General features: G+C 43.7%; 1 protein-coding gene across 3 annotated transcripts in view; it reads left to right on the forward strand.

Annotated features, from left to right (window-relative positions):
- Nucleotides 1-598: 598 nt before the first annotated feature.
- Nucleotides 599-22,990, forward strand: part of LOC137438266 (signal-induced proliferation-associated 1-like protein 2) — a 254,665-nt gene continuing 232,273 nt past the window's right edge. The window contains exons 1-2 of one of the 3 annotated variants that reach the window (XM_068133386.2): nt 599-883; nt 11,258-11,320. The gene's annotated coding sequence lies outside the window, so the exon portion shown is untranslated. The remainder of the gene's footprint in view (nt 884-11,257; nt 11,321-22,990) is intronic. The other 2 variants (XM_078766828.1, XM_078766837.1) reach the window with 2 other exon arrangements.

Genomic DNA, 22,990 nt, shown 5'->3' on the forward strand with positions numbered 1-22,990 from the left:
GTATTCCCAGTCATAATTTAGCTTTTGTTTTTGTTGAAATTTTTTTTGGCTAATGTGCAAAATGAAGAGATACTTCTGGAAAACGTACAGAAGTTTAACACAGTACTGTCCGTGAATTGAGTTCGATATCAGTTTACATCACTTTCAAGGATCAATTTATTTGCTTTGAAATGTCAAATGTGGTTTTTGTTTCTTTTAAAGGTCACATTAACAAAATCTAGAATAATTTCAACATAATTCCAATGAACTTTTGGTTCTAAGTCATCTTGAAAAGTAAGTCCACCCCCACAAAAAAAATATACCATATTAAATGCCAAGTCTGTATATATATATATATATATATATATATAAAAATCTTTGTGTGTATATAACATGTAAATTCGCCCATTCAGCCATCTTTGTCTATGCCCAGTCCATGCGTATCCAACGAACGTTTATATCTTCTTGTGCACGGCATTCTCCGCTTATCAAACATTCACGTCATTATTCTGTTTCACACCTTTCCTTCCCCATCCGCAATTAACACATCTCCTGTGCTCGCGAATCAATTGCAGCTCAAACTCTCGCGAGATTCGCCCGGAGGCGGGGACTGCGAGGGCGTCACGTGGGCGGCCAGGTGGGCTCCCTTTCTGCGCTCCGCGCTGCACTCTTCGAATTCGTCCGTCTTTTCCGTCTCTCTCCGTCTTGCCTCGGAAATCGCGACTTTCGTCGTTTCCTTCTGTTTGAAGCACGTATCCTGAGCATCCCGGCCGAGGGCACCACGTATCGCATCTTCATCATCACAACTCCAAACGTCCGCGCATAAATTCTCCGTCTGGAAATTCTTGAGCGTCAGCGGAGTGTGGAGGAGTGAGGAGGCGCGACCGCTTCCCGAGCGTTGGCTGTAAGAAACCCGGGGATCTGTCTCCTCAACTCTTTGCCCTTTCCCCCCGAAAATCATCCTCCACACGTCCCATCCCCGCATTCAATTCCTTTTCCTCAATTCCTTACACCTCGTCACCATCGGTCAACCCTGTCAACCCTGTAAACCGAGCCCGCACTCGTACTCGTACCCGTACCCGAACCCGTATCAGTACCCGTACTAACCGAGAGGTTTATGTTTCTGGAGAGAAAACGTTTGAGATACGAGGGCTGCCTCGTCCTTGCTTTTGACGGGCTTTGCGAGGTCTGGGCTCGCACACGGGGAGCGTTCGGTCGTGAGGTATCCACACGGGGAGCGCGTTCGGTCGTGAGGTATGCACACGGGGAGTGCGTTCGGTCGTGAGGTATGCACACGGGGAGCGTTCGGTCGTGAGGTATCCACACGGGGAGTGCGTTCGGTCGTGAGGTATCCACACGGGGAGTGCGGGGGAGCGCGTTCGGTCATGAGGTATCCACACGCACACGGGGAGCGCGTTCGGTCGTGATGTATCCACACGGGTAGCGCGTTCGGTCGTGTGGTATTCACACGGGTAGCGCGTTCGGTCGTGTGGTATTCACACGGGTAGCGCGTTCGGTCGTGAGGTATCCACACGGGGCGCGTTCGGTCGTGAGGTATCCACATGGGGAGTGCGTTCGGTTGTGAGGTATTCACATGGGTAGCGCGTTCGGTCGTGTGGTATTCACACGGGTAACGCGTTCGGTCGTGAGGTATCCACACGGGTAGCGCGTTCGGTCGTGAGGTATCCACACGGGTAGTGCGTTCGGTCGTGAGGTATTCACACGGGTAGCGCGTTCGGTCGTGTGGTATTCACACGGGTAGCGCGTTCGGTCGTGTGGTATTCACACGGGTAGCGCGTTCGGTCATGAGGTATTCACACGGGGAGCGCGTTCGGGCGTGAGGTATGCACACGGGGAGTGCGTTCGGTCGTGAGGTATGCACACGGGGAGCGTTCGGTCGTGAGGTATCCACACGGGGAGTGCGTTCGGTCGTGAGGTATTCACACGGGGAGCGCGTTCGGTCGTGAGGTATTCGGACATGAGGTCGGTGGTCGTGAGGTATTCTGACATGAGGGTGAGCATTTGGTCATGAGGTATTCGGACATGAGGTCGAGCATTTGGTCGTGAGGTATTCGGACATGAGGTCGAGCATTTGGTCGTGAGGTATTCGGACATGAGGTCGAGCATTTGGTCGTGAGGTATTCGGACATGAGGTCGAGCATTTGGTCGTGAGGTATTCGGACATGATGGCGAGCATTTGGTCGTGAGGTATTCGGACATGATGGCGAGCATTTGGTCGTGAGGTATTCGGACATGAGGTCGAGCATTTGGTCGTGAGGTATTCGGACATGATGGCGAGCATTTGGTCGTGAGGTATTCGGACATGATGGCGAGCATTTGGTCGTGAGGTATTCGGACATGAGGTCGAGCATGTGGTCGTGAGGTATTCGGACATGAGGTCGAGCATTTGGTCGTGAGGTATTCGGACATAATGGTGAGCATTTGGTCGTGAGGTATTCGGACATGAGGTCGAGCATTTGGTCGTGAGGTATTCGGACATGATGGCGAGAATTTTGTCGTGAGGTATTCGGACATGAGGTCGAGCATTTGGTCGTGAGGTATTCGGACATGATGGCGAGCATTTTGTCGTGAGGTATTCTGACATGAGGTCGAGCATTTGGTCGTGAGGTATTCGGATATGATGGCGAGCATTTGGTCATGAGGTATTCGGACATGAGGTCGAGCATTTGGTCGTGAGGTATTCGGACATGATGGCGAGCATTTGGTCGTGAGGTATTTGGACATGAGGGAGGCATTTGGTCGTGAGGTATTTGGACATGAGGGCGAGCATTTGGTCGTGAGGTATTCGGACATGAGCGAGCATTTGGTCGTGAGGTATTCGGACATGAGGAGTGTTTGGTCGTGAGGGATTCGGTAATGAGGGGAGAATTTGGTCGTGAGGGATTCGGACATGAGGGGAGCGTTTGGTCATGAGGTATTCACTCGGACATGAGGTATTCACTCGGACATGAGGGGCGAGCATTTGGTCGTGAGGTATTCGGACATAGGGGGCGGGACGGAGCGTTTGGCTGTGAGGTATTTGAGTATGGGGGGGGGGGGGGGGGGGGTTTGAACCCCCGGTATTTTCACCCGAGGTGGAGCGATTGGTGTTGAGATGTTCACACATGGGGTGGGATACGTTTCATAACAAGGTGTGCGCACCCTGGTATAACCATGTACTGCGGATGACAAACCATACCGCCATCATAATGTGGCCTCGAAGATTATGAGAAGTAAATTTTTTGTTTGCGTGATGCGTGTGTTGTCTGAGCGAGTACAGTACTATAAGGTACTTTTATTTTGATGTCAGAATGCTAAATAATACAAGTTTGTTGTTCGAGTAAAAATTCTGTTGGTTCTTTCGTTCTCACATCTAATGTGAAGTGGAACTCTCATCATTGCTTCCTAGAATTTGTGCAGACTCGTGTTTTTTGCATCCCCGCTGGGCCTCACTGCCCTATGACGTCACTGATATAGCTGCAGCCTTCCCCTTGACCTCGAAAAGCTTCGCCTTCATTGATTATCTCAAAGAAAACTCGCCAATCTCCATTGCCCTTTCACACCGCTTGTAATCTCGTTGTTGTGCGAGGCTGGCACGTTGTGCTGGATTCCTATCGCACTTTGTATTAGCTTTGCCACGCTGTGCCGGTTCATCCCAAACCAAATGCCCCACGTTGCTTTCTTTATCATCGTCATTTCCACTTTGACCCTTGTCTGTTTCGACCTCCGTCTGCTCGATGCTATTTTGGGTTCTTAAAGTATTTTGTCCCCGAGGTCGATGAACCCGCATTTCTCGTTACTTATTGCTCGCTTTGCCACTACAAAGTGGGAGATGCGTTGGTGGAGGATCCTGCGGATCGGTTGTGGGATCAAGTCCAGCTGAAGGCAGCAGTATTATTGATCCTAAGCTTCTGGGTGTCTCGTTAGTCTCAGAACTGTCATCTCGATTCTTCCTTGTCACACACACAACCTGTCCAACAAGTTTTGTCCAAATCCATCCATAACTTTTTGAGATATCTTGCTATGTATCGTTTTTGGCCCTATCTCTCAATAGTTAAAAAAATTCTAGTAGCCGGATCCGGATCCAGATCTTCACCAAAATCTAAAAATTTCATCCTTGTCACACATGCTACCTCTCTGCCAAATTTCGTCCGAATGCGTCCCCAACTTTTTGAGATATGTTGTTCACAAACAAACGGACAGACAGACAGAAAGACAGACAGGGGTGAAAGCATAACTTCCATCCACCTTTGTTGGCAGAGGTAATAAAGTGACCTTCCTGATGGCTGTTCGTGATCATCATGGCGAAGGAAGCATTTTACCACCTGTCGAGGTGACTGCACCTATTGTTTGCCTCTTCATTGACGAGCCATTGTCGCTGTATAACAACGTGACCGATTGATGGGAAAGCGCAAGTTACATAAACGTCGCGTTGCATAGCATTTGCTGCCGGCCCAGGGTCTGCTTGGACCTTTTTGTTCGTTTTACTGTTTCTTTGAAAGAATGCAGCTTTTTTAAATTTTTAAATGTCCACGGTGAAAGCATTGCCATGAAAAATGTGCTGCAGCCCGGAATGTGAACGTGTACGCTTTGGGTAATGCTGCTGGAGAGAAGACTACATTGTAATGAGTCCGATGGGACGGCGCATGGGTAGCACACGGACCGTCGAGTTCTCCAGTCTGGGTTCAATTCCCGACGTGACTATAAGCTTTTGGATCGTTTCATCACAAACTGCACCGTCCGTCGGATAGAGGTTAAGCTAGGTGTCCCGCTTGCTCTTATTAGTTGGGGGAATGTTAAATATTCCATGGTTTCTTTCATGAAGTACTCTGGCATTGTGGTTAGAGATTCACTAGAGTTTAGAAAAGTATTACCATACTCGGTGGCATTGTGGTTAGAGATTCACGAGAGTTTAGAAAAGTATTACCATACTCTGTGGCATTGTGGTTAGAGATTCACGAGAGTTTAGAAAAGTATTACCATACTCTGTGGAATTGTGGTTAGAGATTCACTCGAGTTGAGAAAAGTATTACCATACTCAGTGGCATTGTGGTTAGAGATTCACGAGAGTTTAGAAAAGTATTACCATACTCTGTGGCATTGTGGTTAGAGATTCACGAGAGTTTAGAAAAGTATTACCATACTCTGTGGCATTGTAGTTAGAGATTCACTAGAGTTTAGAAAAGTATAACCAGACTCTGTGGCATTGTGGTTAGAGATTCACGAGAGTTTAGAAAAGTATTACCATACTCTGTGGAATTGTGGTGAGAGATTCACTCGAGTTTAGAAAAGTATTACCATACTTGGTGGCATTGTGGTTAGAGAGTCACTGGAGTTTAGAAAAGTATTACCATACTCTGTGGCATTGTGGTTAGAGATTCACTCGAGTTTAGAAAAGTATTACCATACTCTGTGGCATTGTGGTTAGAGATTCACTGGAGTTTAGAAAAGTATTACCATACTCGGTGGCATTGTGGTTAGAGATTCACTCGAGTTTAGAAAAGTATTACCATACTCGGTGGAATTGTGGTTAGAGATTCGCTAGAGTTTAGAAAAGTATTACCATACTCGGTGGCATTGTGGTTAGAGATTCACTCGAGTTTAGAAAAGTATTACCATACTCTGTGGCATTGTGGTTAGAGATTCACTAGAGTTTAGAAAAGTATTACCATACTCGGTGGCATTGTGGTTAGAGATTCACTCGAGTTTAGAAAAGTATTACCATACTCTGTGGCATTGTGGTTAGAGATTCACTCGAGTTTAGGAAAGTATTACCATACTCTGTGGCATTGTGGTTAGAGATTCACTCGAGTTTAGAAAAGTATTACCATACTCTGTGGCATTGTGGTTAGAGATTCACTCGAGTTTAGAAAAGTATTACCATACTCTGTGGCATTGTGGTTAGAGATTCACTAGCGTTTGGAAAAGTATTACCATACTCTGTGGCATTGTGGTTAGAGAGTCACTAGAGCTTAGAAAAGTATTACCATACTCTGTGGCATTGTGGTTAGAGATTCACTCGAGTTTAGAAAAGTATTACCATACTCTGTGGCATTGGGTTAGAGATTCACTCGAGTTTAGAAAAGTATTACCATACTCTGTGGCATTGTGGTTAGAGATTCACTCGAGTTTAGAAAAGTATTACCATACTCTGTGGCATTGGGTTAGAGATTCACTCGAGTTTAGAAAAGTATTACCATACTCTGTGGCATTGTGGTTAGAGAGTCACTCGAGTTTAGAAAAGTATTACCATACTCTGTGGCATTGTGGTTAGAGATTCACTCGAGTTTAGAAAAGTATTACCATACTCTGTGGCGTTGTGGTTAGAGATTCACTCGAGTTTAGAAAAGTATTACCATACTCGGTGGCATTGTGGTTAGAGATTCACGAGAGTTTAGAAAAGTATTACCATACTCTGTGGCATTGTGGTTAGAGATTCACTCGAGTTTAGAAAAGTATTACCATACTCTGGCATTGTGGTTAGAGATTCACTCGAGTTTAGAAAAGTATTACCATACTCGGTGGCATTGTGGTTAGAGATTCACTCGAGTTTAGAAAAGTATTACCATACTCTGTGGCATTGTGGTTAGAGATTCACGAGAGTTTAGAAAAGTATTACCATACTCTGTGGCATTGTGGTTAGAGATTCACTGGAGTTTAGAAAAGTATTACCATACTCTGGCATTGTGGTTAGAGATTCACGAGAGTTTAGAAAAGTATTACCATACTCTGTGGCATTGTGGTTAGAGATTCACTGGAGTTTAGAAAAGTATTACCATACTCTGTGGCATTGTGGTTAGAGATTCACTGGAGTTTAGAAAAGTATTACCATACTCTGTGGCATTGTGGTTAGAGATTCACTGGAGTTTAGAAAAGTATTACCATACTCTGTGGCATTGTGGTTACGGCATCTGTTCTAGTTTTGGGAGGTCATTTGATTCTGATCTGCTTGAGTCATACCAAAGACCTTTAAAATGGCATGTGCCCTTTGATTGATGCTTAGAATTTAGAGCGGGGGATTCCCAAACCTAGGGTCGCGACCCAAACTTGGAAAAACTCATCTGAAAATCCTGGTTCTTGAGGGGGGGGGGGGGGGGGGGGTTCATGCTGAAAGCATTTTCTCTGAAAATTTTTATTGTAGGTACGGCTACCATTTGGGTCGCGAGGCGAATAAAATTTGAAATTTTGGGTTGTTTTCAAAAAAGTTTGGGAACCACTGATTTAGATAGATCCAGATGGTCAAACGGGGTGGTGGTCGGGTAGGGGGTGGTTGGGTGGAGATTGGGGGATATTTCTGCTTCCTTGCCTCCTCCCCCCCCCCCCTCCCCCCCCCTCCCCCCCCTTGCATCTGGCTGCATGTGTGTCTGTGGTTTGTGCAGCAACTCGTCCATGAGCCTTGGACCCTGTAAAATCAATAGAGTAAGCGAGTAATCTTGAACAAATTCCAAGTTCCTGGTCTGACTCCTGTTGGGAAGGAAAATTCATGCCACCCAGTGTAATTCTTACTTCGGCAGTAATGACTAATGAGCCTGCCTTCCGGTATAGCACCTTAGATATGGTGACCATGGGGATAGCAACTTCCCCATTGTAGTTGCAACAACCTGTGTACAAGTAGTTTGAAAGACTGCTGCACACGGTTTAAGATGGCTGTGCACCTTACTTCTCTACACTCTCATATTTGCATGAAAATTGCATCGTGTGCACAACTAACAGTTTTACAAATCTCTTATTGATTCATGATGTTGTCTGGGACATTAAAACTTCGATGAAATGCCTCTTGGGTTTTGAAACTGATTGCCTGCTCAACGTGTTGCACATAGTCTTGTAGCATTGAGAGATGGCAATGGATTTGTATGAATTGCAAGGACATTAGTAGACACTGGCCACATCGGCACGGTTTGAAGTATTCATGAGCCTTGTGCCCGGAACACTAAACCGTCTAACTCGGATGTTGCCCGTTCCATTTGCAGATCTGTATCTGGGAAACCGTGTGGCGGACGATGCGTGTCTCCACGGTCTGTTTGTTTAACACCTTCATGGAGTATAGGTTGCTATCCATGTAAAATTATCTTCTTAGCACTGACCGATCTGAAGGGATTTGAATTTTCATGCTTTACGAAAACTCAAGTTGCTCCTGACCGTTGTGAACAACATACCAGCAGGCAAGGCCCAGGTCTGCGCTTTTCATCCAGGACTGTACAGGCCTCATATTCCCAGTGCTAAGTATCTTGCAATAAGCTGTTACATGTCTGCAACAAGATGGTATTCATAGAATACTTAACCTGCGGTCAACTTGGTGTGAGCCAACTCTTCTATTTTTGAACGTCTTTTTTTTAAATCAAATATGGCTGCCAGACCACGTGAACGATGACATCATAAATTTATATTCTCTAAATAATTGTTGCACAGATGATGCTCAATAAATTTCAAACTGATCAGACTAAGTGTTGTCCCTGTCGAATTATGATGTCATAATTATGGCACCAATGACGTCATCGTTAACAACACCTCTTCCCCAAATGGAGTTCTTTTCAATGAGCCACGTTAAAAATTTTAAAATGCTGACACGGCACACACTTTACTTTACTGAAATGCACACAAATGTTGTATTTTCGTCAAAAATCGTTGGAATTTCGCCAAATCTGTTTTGGTCGTGTGTTAATATACCTCAGCGATTGACAAATCGGAAATCCGAATTTTATTTGAGGTCAAAATGACCCCGTGAGGTCACTCTGTACTTTGCCTGCTCGTCATGTGCAGTACAACAACAACACAACATGCATTTTAAGGCCATTTTCCCTGCTAGAGTGGGGGTTAGCATCATGCATCTGCTCGTCATGTGCAGTGTGATAATTAATTCCTTGCCCACTCGAGAAGACTCTTCTTCTTCACGCAATAACAACTTCTAGCTTCCAGACCGTACAACCAATCATCTTGAAATTTTGCACACATGTTGCACTTCATGACCTCTACTACAATATACAGTTTCATGTCGGTCAATGAAGCGCTTCAAGAGTTATAAATGTTTTAATATTTTCGTTTAATTATTTATTTCTGCCAAACCACGTGACCTATCGCAAATTCCAAAAGGTCATTTTAGTAGACCGATATGCTGAACACATCTCTGAAGTTTCCCCTCGATAGGATCAAAAATGAGGGAGGAGCTTGGTTTTAAAAGTTTGCTTAAAACGTCATAACTCTGAAACCATGTGATGCATGACGTCATGCTTGCTGACTTTTTTGTTCATCCTGGGTATGCGATTCTGCCTGCAAAGATTGGCCTCGATCTGTTCAGTCGTTTCGGAGAAAAAATGGATTTTAGTGGTATTCAGGCATTTCACTCAAAACAATATGGCGTCCGAACCACGTGACCTACAACGTCATTATAATTTTATTTCTGCATCAATTTATACTGAGAAGATGCTCAAGAAATTTCATCCTGATCGGATAGTTTTTTACTTGTCGAAAATTTGACGTCATAACGGCGGCACCTATGACGTCATTATTAGTCCCCTACCGGTGTACACCGGAGGGGACTATAGGTTTGCACTTCGTCCCTCCGTCTGTCAGTGTCCGTCCGTCACGCAAAGAACAGTTTTCCGGACTTTTTTTCTAAACTCTTAATGCTAATGATTTCAAACTTGGCACATGGTTTCCTCATGATAAGTTACAGATCAAGTTCGAACTTCACGACGTTTCGATCATTTTTGACAAAGTTATGGCACTTTGAACTTTGGGAATTTCCCCAACAGTTTTCCGGTCGACAGACTGCCGGTAGGGGACATGTATTGCAGCGCAATACTCAGAATGCTTGTTCACACATGTTATTCCGCATGGAGAGTTCTTTGCAATGAGACCTGTCCCAATTATTTATGTGCAGTGGTTTTTGAGATATGGAGGTGCAAAGTTTTTTGGGGTTTTCCAAGATGGCGCCCATAGCACGTGACCTCTGACGTCCTAATATTCACTAAACTATTCTACAGGAGGAGGCCCTCCTATGGTGAAAATTTCATGTCAATTGGACCAACGGTTGCCGAGAAAATGAATTTTTAAAATGCAGACACGTACGTACGCACGTATGTACGTACGCGAATACTTAACCCTGCTTTTCGCTTTGCGAGCGCAGGGTAATACGCATTTATCATGAGACCGTTGTTGCTCACCTGGTAGCTGCTGCACACGTTCGTGTAGGGCCTTCAGTTTTGAATAACTGTTGTGATGCAGAGGTTGTTTGCACCCATTTCTTTCCATTCTTCGTCGTCTTTGTCGTACATAGTTTCTTTTCACTGTTTTATTATTACCTCCGTCACAAAGGTGGATGGAGGTTATGTTTTCACCCCTGTCTGTTTGTCCGTTTGTGAACAAGATATCTCAAAAAGTTGCGGACGGATTCGGAAGAAATTTGGCAGAGATGTGGCTATGTGACAAGGATGAAATGATTCGATTTTGATGATCTGATTATGGATTCGGATGTGAGAATTTTTTTTTTTTTTGCCAGTGATTCTTCACCATTGGGATATAAGGCCAAAAACGATACATAGCAGGATATCTCAAAAAGTTGTGGACGGATTTGGACGAAACTTGGTGGACCAGTTAGGTGTCTGACAAGGACGAATCTATTCAATGTTGGTGAAGATCCGGATTCGGATCCGGCTAGTAGAATTTTTAAAGTGATTCTTCACCATTGGGAGATTCTTCCCCAAAAACGATACATCTCAAATGACATCTGCCATCGATGTCGATGTCATCCGCAGGATATCTCAAAAGGTTGTGGACGCATGATTTTGATTAAATGTGATTCTGTATTATGATTTTCTGGTCTACTGTTGGATACAAAACGTAAACTGTTCACCTGGTGGAGGTATGCTCTCTACCGAGTGCCGATCTAGTTTCATTGTCTTATTATTTATTTAAGCAAAACAATGCTCTTTTTACAAGTGGGCTCTGCAGTGAAATGGTTTTTTTGAACTTCCTACTTGATGCTATTGTGAGGAATATGATGAGCTCCGCTTGTATGGCTATTGCTGAATAGTGTACGGGTCTGATGCCAGAATGACAGTTTTCTCAAACACGGAAGCACGACGTGTTCAGGGCAGACATGTATCTTTTAACAGTATGACTATAATGTTGACAGTGTAATCGCTGAGGCATGTTGCCTGTGGGTGTTTTACGCTCAAACTTGCGTAACAGCCCGGGTGTGGTTGTTTGCTCGTGTTGCTTTTACATTTCCCAGTAAATCTCTCAATTCTTTTTTTTTCTTTTCTTTTTTGCCCTGCAGTACGTATTTGATTTCACTTGGGTGAACCAGGTGCGTTGGCGAAAGAAAGGTGCGTGGATAAAGGTGCGTGTAGATGATTATTGAGTAAGTTGAGCCTCTGTTGGGGAGAGCTTACCCTGCTCTCGCATTATCTCATTTTTTAATTCCTTTTTTGAGTGAGACGTGGGTGAAATGTGTCAGAATTGTGGATCTGCATCTTGCTATTTATGAAAATGTAGGTAGCTATTTATAGGATGCAATTGGTACACCCCGCTTTTGTAAAGATGGTAACCGTGTGGTGTGATAACTGCAGTGACGTTGGCAAAGGTTAGAACATTGGGCTAATGTCAGTGTGCTCTATCAAAGTTCTAAACTGAATGTAGTACAGCACAGTACAATACTAACAACATAATTATATATTTCTACAGACTGTTCACCTCTTTTCATGTTGAAGCTTTTTCATTGCTGAACGCTGCTAGGTTTAATTATTTATTTTTGCATGTGGTGCTGTGTACTGTGTGAGACTTTGTTGAATATTTTTGGCCAAATAAATTACGGTCTGGCATTTTTCAAAAGGTCACTCGTGTTGATTTCGGTAGTGTAATCTAACCAACTAGCTGAAACCTGTGAAATGTTTAACCTCAGACATATTCCCATTTCACTCCCATATCCAAGGCCTTTCTGGGTTAACTGAATAACTGAATTAGTCGATAGCTGGTCGATAGCTGAATTAACGCCAGGGGGTTGACTCAGCCTGTCATCCTTCCGAGGTCGGCTAATTGAGTACCAGTTCACTGGTAATTCCCTGCTTGTCGTAAAAGGCGACAAAAAGGGTTGGTGGCAGGAAGGGCATCCGGCCGTAAAACATTGCTTCAAAAAGGGGACCGAAAAACAACAACAACCACGGTCCCCGAAAAAGGCCAACCCCCGCTTGCGGGGAAAAATGGCCTCTAAAGGTGGTTTTTATTTTATTTTATCCAAGGCCTTTCTGATGAGCTATATGTCACCTCTGCACTTTAAGTGGTTATTGCATGATTCGCTGGCAGACATGTGTATACGTATTCCAACAGCCTGGGCGGATGAGCGGTGGTAGGCCTTTGAGTCGGGATACCGAAACTAAATTTGGTAAGAACTGAATGTTCAAATGACAATTAATAAGTTGGTGCAATTTTGTTTCATGCTTTTATTCAACTTAAATATGTTGCCATACAACAACCAGACAATTAAATCATAAAACGAACAAGTTTCCTGATGAATAAAGGACTCTAAGGGATTGTGGCGGTGGGGAAGACGTATGCTTGTCACTCTCTTAACGTAAAACTGTGCCTTATACACAGACACACACATTTGGTCCAGCAGGTCGATCGCTCACATCCCTATAGGCCCTATAGGATATAAAGACAGAGGGAGAGAGATAAAAAACAGGGATGATCCCATTGATGAGTCACTTGGATAGCATTCAAGGATTGAGGGCCTGTGAGTGAGTAAGGTCCTGTCAGTTGGGGAAATCCTCAGGCGACATGGCATTCAAGGATTGAGGGCCTGTGAGTGAGTAAGGTCCTGCTGTCAGTTGTGGAAATTATCAGGCGAGATTAACACCTTGTGACTGGGATGTTTTCATTGCCCTCATCAAAACCAACAACACTGCCCATCCAATTCTCCCTGCTCATAGCACGTCCCGCACCAGTCCACCCCTCTCTCTCTCTCTCTCTCTCTCTCTCTCTCTCTCTCTCTCTCTCCCTCTCTCCCTCTCTCTCTCTCTCACTCTCTCACTCTCTCACTCTCTCACTCTCTCAGTACGATAAGCTATGTCTTCCAACTTCCTGACTGGTGAAGTGGTTGCTGGTCCAAAACCATTAATCTCATTGGTCCAGCAGGTTGATCGCTCACATCCCTCTAGTCTAGGCCATGCCCTGACAATCAAACCGGCCAATCTGGATGTGGCCTGGAGCTCTGTGACCTTAAAGGACTGGCGTCATTTGGGATGCCTACATGAAGGAATATCGAATAATAAAATAATCAGAGAAATGATAGACATGTAAATGTGAAATACAGAGGGATGACAAGGTACTTGAGCACGTGGTCTCTGACGGCTTGTGGAGGATTTCACAGGACAGCTATGCTACACACCCTAGGCAACATCTACCTGCTCCAAATAAATTGTCCCTTCTGCAAATGTGTGCGTGTGCATACAGTCCCCACCCAAAGCTGGGAGTGATGAAAGATGGGAACTACCTGCCAGGAATTGACAGCTGGCTTAAGGCTAAATTTGGACAACACCCCACATGGGCAGTAGCATGATCCACCTCTGCTCTCGCATGTACCTAAACATGCCAATTAACCAAACAAAAGGATTACGGTACCCCAAATTCATTTCCCTCCAGGAGTTTTCAATTGACTGAATCGGTCAACGCAGCAAAGATGGCGAAAAGTGCATGCATCTTCAGAAATAATTATTAATACATTGGTGCACAAGACAAACGGGACAAAATCCCACATATGAAAACAATGAAAACAATGACTACACATTATACTTAAATACAATGAGAGGAACACGGTAAAACTACCCTGGGTTTGAATCCTGACCCAGATATAAACTGTTATATTGGTGAACAGATGTTTGGTACTACAGAACTTTAAAATACAAGAAAACAAACACGACATAAAAAGAATAACCGAAGCTTTTCGTGCTGTACTCAAGGTAATTCACAGCAAGAGAAAGAAAAAACAAAAAGGTGAAAGATCATGCATGTATAAGCATGTCTATGTAAGAGCGACACCGATTGGTTCATCAGTCATGATGTAATTGGTAATCTGAACACCCATTGGTTGACTCAGTCACCACTATCTCTGGTTACGATTGGCTGGAGCGGAATTGCGAGTGATGACTCACCAGCACCAATACCTTGGAGGGAGGGGGGATGGGGTTCCCCCAAAGCCTGGAGCTGACTTTTTTTTTGTGACCATTTGCAGACCTGCCATGGACAGCGGTCAGGGAAACACATTTAATCTTTCCATGTTGAAAGAGAATGAAAAAAAAAAAAAAAGTGGCCATGTTGAAAGAGAATGAAAGAATGCACAAATTCCTTTTGACGACACAAGGCGCCTATACTGTGTCGTCAAAAGGAATTTGTGCATTCTCATTATATAAGGAATTTGTCGTCAAAAGGAATTTGTGCATTCTCTCATTATATACACAAAGAATTAAGTTAAGCACCCCTACACAACGAATTAAGGTAAGCACCCCCTAATATATATTCTTTGTGTATATGTATACATTGGCATATATTCTAAGGTATGTGAGATCAAATAATGATTGGTATGACATTAGCAATTATCCATTGATGAAATGCAGATGAGTGCACGCATCTGTGACGTAGGGTTGAGTCAGTGATCCGATCACGTGGGTCCTACACACGTTATTGACGCAAAGATCGCTAGAGGTCTTCTCAGAACAATGACTGTACGTTAGAAAACATAAACGTCATCCACACTGTCCGTGATGGACCTATAGCTCCATACTTAAATTGAGGTGAAAATATGCCTAAAATTCCCAAAAAATTTCACCTTAAATTATTCAGAATAAAATATTGAAAACGGCATGATTGTTATGTTTTTATGTGACCATAATATCACTTCTCCAGAAAATATAGCAATATCATGGGTATATTACACTGTTTTGACGACAACAAACTTGTAACGTGCGAGGTTGTAAAAAAACGGGGGGGGTGCTTAACTTAATTCTTTGTGTATATACAGTAGTGGCCAAAAATAATGGCACCCTTACACTTTTTTCAAACAATGCACCATTTCTTCCGGAAAATTGTTGAAATGAAAAAAATATTTTGGTATCATGTATTTCTTTGATGTGCAGTGGAACTAAACACAAAAAAGCTGAAAAAACGACGAAATCTTAGCTTATTCCACACAGAAATTCTAAAATTGCCTGGACAATATTATTAACACCGTTTAGAAGTTGTTAAAATTAATTAGATTTCAAGCAGGTGATTATCCTTTACTTTGGAATTGAACTCACCCATGGTGAGTTGCAGGTGTCTGCAATGTAAAAATCACTCATTCAACAAGTTTGAATTGTGAAAAGGAGTCCTTCTGCTGTTTTGTGTCACTGTGTGTACCGCAATGAGCATGGAGAAAAGAAAGAAAACCTAGATAATTGTCTGAGGAGGTCAGACACAAGATTGTAGCCAAGCATGGACAATATCAAGGCTACAAGTCCATCTCCAGAGACCTTGATGTCCCTGTGTCCACCGTACACAATGTTATCAGGAAGTTTAAGCCCCATGGTACTGTAGCCAACCTCCCTGGATGTAGCTGCAAGAGAAAACTTGATCGAAGATTCCAGCGAAGGATTGTTCGAATGGTGGAGAAAGCACCTCGATCAACTGCCAAACAGATTAAATGTGACCTTCAGACACAAGGTGCGACAGTTTCAGCTCTCACCATCCGTCGCCAACTCGATGAAAGGAGGTTCTGTGGTAGGAGTCCACTGCTGAGAGAGAGAGAGAGAGAGAGAGAGAGAGAGAGAGAGAGAGAGAGAGAGAGAGAGAGAGAGAGAGAGAGAGAGAGAGAGAGAGAGAAAGAGAAAGAGAAAGAGAAAGAGAAAGAGAAAGAGAAAGAGAAAGAGAAAGAGAAAGAGAAAGAGAAAGAGAAAGAGAAAGAGAAAGAGAAAGAGAAAGAGAAAGAGAAAGAGAAAGAGAAAGAGAAAGAGAAAGAGAAAGAGAAAGAAAGAAAAAAAAGACAGAAAGACACAAATAAATAAGGAAACCCGACTGGAGCTTGCCAAAACACAGTGAGAATGCTGGCGAGGACGCTGAGAGGGCGGCAGGAGAGGGTGTTGATGGTTTTGAGGTGGAGGGAGCAGGGCTGAAGAAATGGGTAATGGAGAGCTGCCTGACACATTGCCCAACATTTCGATGCAGCTCTTTGTATGGGAGTAGCACATCATCCAAGGCCCTCTTGAACTTGAGCTGCCTGACACATTGCCCAACATTTCGACCTCTCCCCGACTGGGTCAGCGTCTTGCACCCTGTCGACAATCTCCCACATGTCCTGCAGCAACTCGCCCAGGAACTGGTCTGTGAGGGACCTCGGCACCTCTTCCTCATCACTGTCTGCCTCCTCCTCCTGGGAAACCTTTGGAATGGCCTCCAACTCGTCCTCTGTGAGCAGTTTTAGGGAACGGTAAAGCATCATAGTTTTCAGCATGAAGTCCCTCGTTTGCGTGTTGTCCTCGATCCATATTCTGAGAGTCTTCTCCATCCTTTCCATGTGGACATTCCGGACATGGGTGACCACATTCGTACTCGATACAGTGCACGCTGAAAGTTTCTCACGAATGGCCTTCTCCTCCTTCCGTATGTAGTGAATGAATGGTGGATTCATTGACGCCGTAATGCCTGCCAACAGAGGCCGCCCTCCCTCCTCTGAAAAGCCGTTCGAGCAGGCAAAAGCCGTTAATTTAATTCCAATTTCTGCCTCTTGGTAGTCGATGCATCTCCCGCACTGGTCTTGCGCACTCCTCCGGCACGGTAGAATATTTTTGGGTTATTTAAAACATGCGGTTTTATTTCTCCCTTTGTCGACTTCGTCGTCTTTTACCTTTCTTGCGATCATCTCCATTTTGAGTTTGCTTTTAGCAGCCATTGCCTCCAAGGCCCGGTTGCTAGCAGCCCGGATAAGCACTACCCTGTGGGAGTGTGGGATGTCAACTATCTGGCAGGTAAAATGTATCCACAGGATAGGTTCCGTTGCTCAAAAGCCTGGATAACTTTATCTGCTGGATAAATTAGTGATTTTTTTCCTTTTATCTTTAACCTACCTCCTCTGGCCAGGATAACGCCTTATCCGTGGTTAGTGACGCGTATGTAGGTTTGTCCAATTCAAAATGGCAGTAGATCCAGCTTTGTTCGACATCTGTCGGGCAAACGTTGAAATTCCTTTAATGTGTTGATCTAGTGTGTCATGTATGGGTGTGCAAACGCGTTGATCCAGTGTCGTGTATGGACAAGCAAACGTTCCCGTGTTCAAATAGGTCTCTTTCCATTTCCGAGATTTACGTCAGAGTGCGGATGGTGCGACATGGAATGGGCCTGTATCCTGAGTGTTAATAAATGTAGGACAATCAATCGTTGTCTTTCAAGTCTGTCGTGTTACATTACACAATGCGTGAACCATTTCTTTCACTTGCTCTGCCGAGCGATAGTTGTCTCTGACACGGTTGATGGCAGATGTGATTGTCAATCATGCTTTCTCTTCATATCATCCATTAGGGTGTTGAGAATTTTGCTCTTAAAGAGCCTTATATAATTTTTTTTCTCGCCCGACAGCTTATCGCATTTGGTTGGAGTAAAATTAGCCTTCCTTTTTCTAGTACGATGGACTTCACCCGCCATGACTGTTTTGCAAGTGGACGAGATGGTGTAATGCATTGTGGGGTACCATTTGTCAATCAAAACGTTAACCACACTTTTTCCAGCCCTTATTCGGTGGATAACTATCCTACCCTTATCCAGCCTTTGAACAACTGTGGATTATCATTTGGTTAGGTATCCATCAGAGAAGAAATCTAAACACAGGGAAGCTCTTATGTAGGGGTTAAATTTTCCGATTTTTCTAGCGGCCGGGAACTGTGCTAAAACAATGATTGTCTTGCGTCCCGATGTCACAGAGCATTCATGGTAAAGGAAGTACCTATACGAGGTAGTTATCTTGTTGGTCTACCTATGTTTTATTTGGATAAAAATATTTGAGCACGATATATCATCTATATTAAATGGCGCTCTAAAAATCAATCTACATGCATCGTCACGCCAGCAAATAAGCATTTGGTGCGAACCGGAAGAAAACGATGATATTCATTGCTATTCACAGCAATATAATGCAGTATCAGCACACTATATGATGATATGGCAGGTACGAGCATGATGATACGGCAGGTATGAGCCGACCTTTACATGCTCTTCTGTTGTCAGGCACAGCATATATCCCGTTCGGTGGGCCTAAAGTTTGCCTTCCTCTTTCTAGTATGTCTGATTTCAGCCACCTTGCTATCTTTGCAAGCGGTTGAGACAGTGCAGTGCATTGCGGGACATTGCCATCTATCAATCAAAAGTTTATCCACACCTTATCCAGCCCTTATTCCGTGGATAGCTATCCAACTGTACTTTATCCGTCTGGATAGTTAACCATCAGATAAAAATTTTAACCATGCTCTTATCCTGGGGTTAAGTTATCTGGGCATCTAGAAACCAGACCCAGGTCTTTATTTCCAGTTTTGTATTTGTTTTTTATTTTTTGGATTCTCATTAGCTTTGGGCTTCGATTTTTCACTTATAAATAGCTGTATTTGTCCTGTTTCCTTTCTCAGTTGCTTTGGGCTTCTTTCCTCAGTTTTCATGGTTGTGCCTGGTCTCTGTATGGCTGACTTGCTCTTCTTGCGGTGTTGTTTTCTTATTTTTTCTTGTAGGAGCAGTAGCTGCAAAGCTCACGATGTTGAGTTCCTTTAATGGGAATGATTTTGGTACCAATCTCTTGAGTGCTTTGATTGCCAAAGCAGATATAAACTTGGATTGGAGATTCACATGCAAGGATTTGCATCGTAAAGTGTCCCGTCTTTTAGATGGATGTTAAGCAGGTTATCTCCTCTGTTAGCATTCGTTTGTAGACGTTTAATATCCCATGGTGTCTTTTGCATAGAATAGGGTCACTATCTCCTGCATGCTGAACAAATTACACAATTCCTACTACACCTTCAGTTGAAAGTCATGCCTGGCCAGCGAGTTAGTCAGACTTTTGCCAAGAGTACACTTTCTATGAGCTGCCGCCCCCAACTTAATGGGAACATGGTGTCAGGAGAACGAGAGATAGAGACAGACTTGCCCACATGTTCAATGACACATGAATGCAGATTCTGGAGGGGTTTTTCTCATTACCGTTGTTAGGCTTTTGCAAATTTGATACTTGTATTTTTCAAGCATTGTTATGAAGAGCTCTTTAGAACCCCGGAAGTCTTTCAATGAATAGATATTGACATCTACAGGATAGAAACTCTACACTATTTCAACTTGTATACAGTATGCCCCACATGTCTTGGTTGGTCAAATCCAAATTTCTTTAAATAACCATACAAAAACCACGGCAAGCTATTGTTTTAACGTGAGCATGTTTTTTAATATTTCTAATTATTTAACATCCACTCACACCCCTCAAAATACTCTGTCACAGTTACACGTACATGTTTTTCAGCCCTACACAATCCTTTCTCTGACCACAGCTCTCTAACGCAGCATGAAAATGTCTACCTTGGAAATGAAGATGCCTTGTGAATACAAAGTGAAATGGTGGTGATACTAGTGGTGGTCGCCCTTTGTAGTGCCTTGTCATTTATAATGCAGAAGCTGCTGTCCAGATGGCAACCACACTAATATAGCAAGCAGTGTAACTTGGTGTCAAGGAACCTCCAAGAAGATCAGACTACTTGCGACCCACAGTCCAGGCAGGAATTTGGACTTTGTTCAGGGTGCCGGCGATTATGGCGATTGCTCTTCCCAAAGGAACAAAGGTAAATGCATTTAAAACTAGACCGGCACTGGGTAGAGCACATACCTCTGCCAGGCTGAATGGTTTACGTTTTGTATCCCACTGATGGGCTGGATCTGCTGACCTGAAGGAAAATTCAATTGGCTTGTTCTTGTCATCGAAGCAACTCTTCCACTAGGTTTTGTCATAATCCATCCACAACTTTTTGAGATATCATGCAACATTTCATTTTTGGCCCTATTTAACCGTGAAAAAATACTTGTAAGAATAAAAAAATTCTCAGGTCCAGGTTCGGATCTTCACCAAAATCGAATCAATTAGTCCTTGTCAGACACCCAACCTGTCCACTATGTTTTGTCCGAATCCGTGAACAACTTTTTGAGACATCATTCTATATATCGGTTTTAGCCCTATCACTCAATGATGAAGAATCATTTTAAAACTAGAACAATACGATTCCACGTCACGACGTCGACCGATATGCCTCTGCCCACATCATTACATCATTAAAATACTTGTACTAAGTTTGCTTTAAATTCATACAGCTGTATCTATATATACACTACATGGCCCAAAGTGTGCAGACACCCTTATAATTGGTAGATTCGGCTATTTCAGCCACACCCATTGCTGACAGGTGTATATATAATCAAGCACACAGCCATGCAATCTCCATCGACAAACATTGGCAGTAGAATGGGCCGTACTGAAGAGCTCAGTGACTTTCAACGCGGCACTGTCATAGGATGCCACCTTTCCAACAAGTCAGTTCATCAAATTTCTGCCCTGCTAGAGCTGCTCCGGTCAACTGTAAGTGCTGTTATTGTGAAGTGGAAACCTCGAGGAGCAACAACAGCTCAGCTGCGAAGTGGTAGGCCACACAAGCTCACATAACGGGACTGCTGAGTGCTGAAGCGTGTAGTGCATAAATAGCATCTATCCTCAGTTGCAACACTCACTACCGAGTTCCAAACTGCTTCTGGAAGCAACGTCAGCACAACAACTGTTAGTCGGGAGTTTCATGAAATAGGTTTCCATGGCTGAGCAGCTGCACACAAGCCTAAGATCACCATGCGCAATGCCAAGCATCAGCTGGAGTGGTGTAAAGCCTGGAGCAGTGGTGTCCATTGTCCATTGGACCCTGGAGCAGTGGAATTGCCTTCGCTGGAGTGATGAATCACGCTTCACCATCTGGCAGTCTGACAGACAAATCTGGGTTTGGTGGATGCCAGGAGAACACTACCTACCCGAATGCATAGTGCCAACTGTAAAGTTTGGCGAAGGAGGAATAATGGTCTGGGGATGTTTTTCATCATTCGGGCTAGGCCCCTTAGTTCCAGTGAAGGGAAATCTTAACGTTACAGCATACAATGACATTCTAGATGATTGTGTGCTTCCAACTTTGTGGTAACAGTTTGGGGAAGGCCCTTTCCTGTTTCAGTATCACCATGCCCCCGTGCACAAAGCGAGGTACATCGAGAAAGAAATGGTTTGTTGAGATCGGTGTGGGAGAACTTGACTGGCCTGCACAGAGCCCTGACCTCAACCCTATCGAACACCTTTGGGATGAATTGGAACGCCAACTGCAAGCCAAGCCTAATCGCCCAACATCAGTGCCCGACCTCACGAATGCTCTTGTGGCTGAATGGAAGCAAATCCCTGCAGCAATGCTCCAACATCTAGTGGAAAGCCTTCCCAGAAGAGTGGAGGCTGTTATAGCAGCAAAGGGGGGACCAACAAATATTAATGCCCATGATTTTGGAATGAGATGTGTGATGCTTGGGTGTCCACATACTTTTGGTGATGTAGTGTATGTGTACCAAGTTTGAATTAGATCACTTCAGCCGTTCTCAAATGATAGACCTATTTGGACTTTAACCTTTGACCCCTTGACCCCAAAATCTAATCAGTTAATCGTTACATCATTCTACACAAGTGTACCAAATTTGGTCAGAATCCCATCACTGGGTCACAAGATATCACGGTAACAGGATTTTCACCTAACATGACCTCTCACCTTTGGCCTTTGACCTTGTGACCCCCAAATCTAATCAGTTTATCTTTACCTCATTATACATACCTGCATCAAGTTTGACTAAGATGCCTTCAGCCGTTCTCAAGTTATTGCGGTAACGAAAACCTATCGCGGACAGACGGACGGACAACCTGAAAACATAATGCCTCCGGCGGCTTCACCAACGAAGGCATAAAAATCTCGGATTCGGGGCTGGATCTTTAACTAGATAAAATAATTTTGTCCTTGTCACCCAACCCAACCTTTGCACCAAACTTTGTCTGAACCCGTCCACAATTTTTGAAATATCCTGTTCACAGACATACAAACAAACAGACAGGGGTAAAGAAAACCTCCATCCACCTTCGGTGGTGGAGGTACAAAGAAACGGTAGATGAACGTAGGATTTAACAAATCAGAATAGACCCATGCAACTGTAAAATGTTTTTTTCAAGGTGACAGCCTATTGCTATCTCCTATTGATTTCTGTAGCTATTATGTTGTTTTTCTGTTCTCACTAATTTTATTCCTTATATCCCAAGTCCTTTATATTACTCAACTGTAAGCATGTTGGTTGACCTTTTGCCCTCATTAATTAATCCTCCATGAGCCTTTAAACCTGAATTTTTATGATCGCACTCGAAACGTTGCGATGCTGCTAATCTCCCAGCATGCATTGGCTTGCTCCCTGTTAACAAATGTCTCCGATGTACCACACTCTTTGTTACAGATCGTTGGTTCTGCCGACGCAGTTTCTAGGCTAAGGTCATGCATGCTTGGCAGTTTTCCATTGCCTTCACAAGCAGTAGTTAGGCAGCAATTTGGAATTTGGCAATGGTAACGGCGATGACTTCCCTGCTCTTCGCGAAGAACAACGTCGAATCTTTAACATCCACCAACTAATGTCGGCAGACGGGATGCCCAATTTAACATCCATCCGAGGGACGGCACACGCATTGATGAATCTTCCTTCATGCGAAACACCGGGATGACAGTTTATATTATAGATTTGAACTCAGGCTAGACGGCTTAGAGATGAGTATATACATAACTCTAGGCCATCCTGTCAGCTAACAAATGCCAAAGCTCGTCAAAATAGCTTTGCAATGATAAAGCATTACCCTTGTAAATTTGATACTTTCATCAATGATTTTTATTAGGACATCTACTTTTAAAACTCT

The sequence above is a fragment of the Myxine glutinosa genome, chromosome 1 (assembly GCF_964187855.1).
Source record: "Myxine glutinosa chromosome 1, kmMyxGlut1.1, whole genome shotgun sequence".
Taxonomy (NCBI): Eukaryota; Metazoa; Chordata; class Myxini; order Myxiniformes; family Myxinidae; genus Myxine; species Myxine glutinosa.